Raw genomic sequence first — 2,974 nt, 5'->3', positions numbered from 1 at the left:
GATTTTCATTTTGCACAGGGTCCTGTAAATAACATAGCTAGCCCTGCTCAAGCAGTAAGTGAGTGCACGGATTCACGGTGTAGAGACAGTGTCCAGTCCAGGTATTAATGTCAGGAGAGAATGTGGCCAGACCTCTGCTCTTTCACAGAGATAGTGACTGATGGCACTGGGTACAGAACCTGATAAAAACCCAGGCCCCCTGGAGCTGTTCTTTTATCATAATTGGTCTGGAAGGTCAGTTATTCAGAGAACAGACCTGCAACACTCCCTTCCATCCTTACACACTCTCACACTCATGGGTAGCTACCCCCTGGGACTCACTGTGACAACCGCAGAGACCAAAGAAAACCAGGCTTTAAAGGAGTTTTGAGGGAACAGAGTACTGGTATACCTTTTTCAAATAAATAGATAATGAAACAACCAAATATGGGTATATAACACTTTGAGATGGTGGTGACCTATTTGCCCCTAGTTAAAAATAAAATAAAACAGAGAGCTAGGATATAAAGACTCAAAAAGCTTCTAAAACCACGGGGCTGGTGATCAGTCTGATTTGACATGGATGAAAGGATCGGGGAGGTTTGCACAGGCCAGGAATAAAGCACCTCTGAAGACGAAGGACCTACAAGGGAGCCACTCTGTTCTCCAAGTGTGGATTAGCCAAACGGAGCATACATCACGCCTTCCACGATCACTAGACAGTTGTGAGAATTTAACCAAGGTCTGGATATAGTTATACTCACAATTTGGATTAAAGTAGGATTTACAACTTAAAAGGATTTTTTAAAATTCCAGTTTAATGAAATATCAATCTGGTATAATGAGGAAGGGAGGAACAAATAAACAGCTTAACGATTTCAACTAACGATCATATATCAGCATACAAAGCAGAAAAGGGCAGACTCCTGAGGGTTGCCTACGAGAAGCTGGGAAAGGCATAAATAGCTAACATAATTAAATTACCAGTGTTTTTATTGTTTCTAAAAGCGAGGGCTCAGGCCGGCTGCCTTAAGATTAAACCCGATGCTATCTTTACATTTCGGTTCTATCAAGTTCCATTTCAATCTCCTCTTTTTCGCATCGGTTGGTCCACATCCAGACCCAGTCCATCAAAGAGATGAACTTGTCTGGTTTATTGTTCATAAACCCCAGGCTAGTTGAAAACTATTTTGGGTTTCTTACTCAAATCAGATTTCAACTTCGATTTTTCAAAGGTTAATAGGTTAGTACAGTGGCCCTGTTGTGTCAACAGAGCCTTAGAAAAAAATTAATCATGAAAACCATACAAAAGGTCAGAAGGAAGAAATTGGAAATGCTACAACAAAGAAATCACAGAGCCTATTATGTGTGTTTCTAAGGCATTTCGATTCAAATGCAGACGCATGACAAAGAAAATATGATATTGCCCAGTTGTGGTTGCTGAAAGGGAAAAGTGACATAAGATATTAGCAGGGAAAAGAGACACCTTTCAGCAGCTCATGATGACACAATGGTCTCTAGAAAAGCTCAGGAACAGGAGAAGTCCTAATGGAGGAAGGAAAAGGGATCTCTGTCAACAGTGTATTTTTTAATGTTAGGTGACGTTCATATAGTCAGTATTGGCTATTACAGAAAATGCAAACAATCATTATCTCAGAACCGAAGAATTTGAATCTCTGAGCTTCCAAAAGCGTGAGATTAATATTTTGTTCACATGAGGATACAACAAGGTAGGGTTCAGAAATTAAGGGCATTGCTAGAACAATTTTTTTTTTTCTATTCACTTTTTCCTCGATCACCTTGTGCTGGTCATTAATGATGCCACTTGGGGCTCACAAAAGTCCCAAGCTGCATTATGGACATCTTGGAAAGGGGAAGAACATTTGTATAGTTTTACATGGGAGGGATCTATATGCATGTGTGTGAAAAGGAGGGTCTTAAAGAGAAAGATAATGTTGGTGTGGCAAACTGGTATCAGTAAAGCTTCCTCATGCTGGTAATAGGCTTTGCATTGAATCCTGACTCTCTTTGTCTTCCACTAAGTAAGAAGAGAGCTTTGGGAACTCATACAATTCTTGTCCGAAGTTCTTATTATAGTTTCAAATGTCCAAAAAAGAGAACAAAGAAACAAAACCTCAACCACAAAAGTAAACACTGGAAGATGAAAACCCGAACAAACGACCCAAATACAAGATGTAATTCATGTCACCCCACATATAAATAATAGAAGAAATAAGAAAGATTAATCCTTAAGATAAAACAACAACAAATATTTTCTTTCTGACATTTCCTAAGATCTTCTTGTTTCTTAGTGGAAACTTGCTAATAAAATATCTGAACCAAAAACCTGCCCAACAGAAAACCTAGTGGACAATAAAGTGCTAAACACTTTTGACAGCTTTTATTACACTGGCCTGCTCAAATCCTTCCAATGGGTCCCCAGGGCCTGTGTAATTAGATACTAAGACAAAGTCCGTCATAGTTATCTGTTTTGTATAACAAATCACCAGCAACTTGGTAGCTTAAAACAACACACATTTATTATCTTCTTGTTTCTGTGAGTCCAAGATTAGGAGTCCAAGCACAGCTTAGCTGCTCCTCTGCTCAGGGTCTCACCAGGCTGCAACCAGACTGCTGGGCAGGTGTGGGTTCCTATCAGAGGCTCAGTGTGGAGAGATCTGTTTCAAAACTCCTTCAGGTTGTTGGCAGAAATCATTTCCTTACAGACTGAAGGATTCATGGCAGCCAGATTCTTGCAGCCAGGATGGGAGAGAGAGCACTTACCCCTTCACAACAGGCCCCCGTTCTATGGTTTAGAATTATCCATCTCCACTATTTTCTCAGACAATTTTTAGATGGAGGAGCAAACTGGACTTCATGCTATTACCTAAGCATTTCTTTCAATTCTCAGCCTCCTGTTTTGGCATAAGCTGACTTCCCTTCTGAAATTCCTTCTTAACAATGTCTCCATTTTCCTAAAGCCTATCCAAGATCC

Source organism: Callospermophilus lateralis, chromosome 12, assembly GCF_048772815.1.
Source record: "Callospermophilus lateralis isolate mCalLat2 chromosome 12, mCalLat2.hap1, whole genome shotgun sequence".
Taxonomy (NCBI): Eukaryota; Metazoa; Chordata; class Mammalia; order Rodentia; family Sciuridae; genus Callospermophilus; species Callospermophilus lateralis.
The sequence above is the reverse complement of the archived record's forward strand: the minus strand, read 5'-3'. Positions refer to the sequence as shown.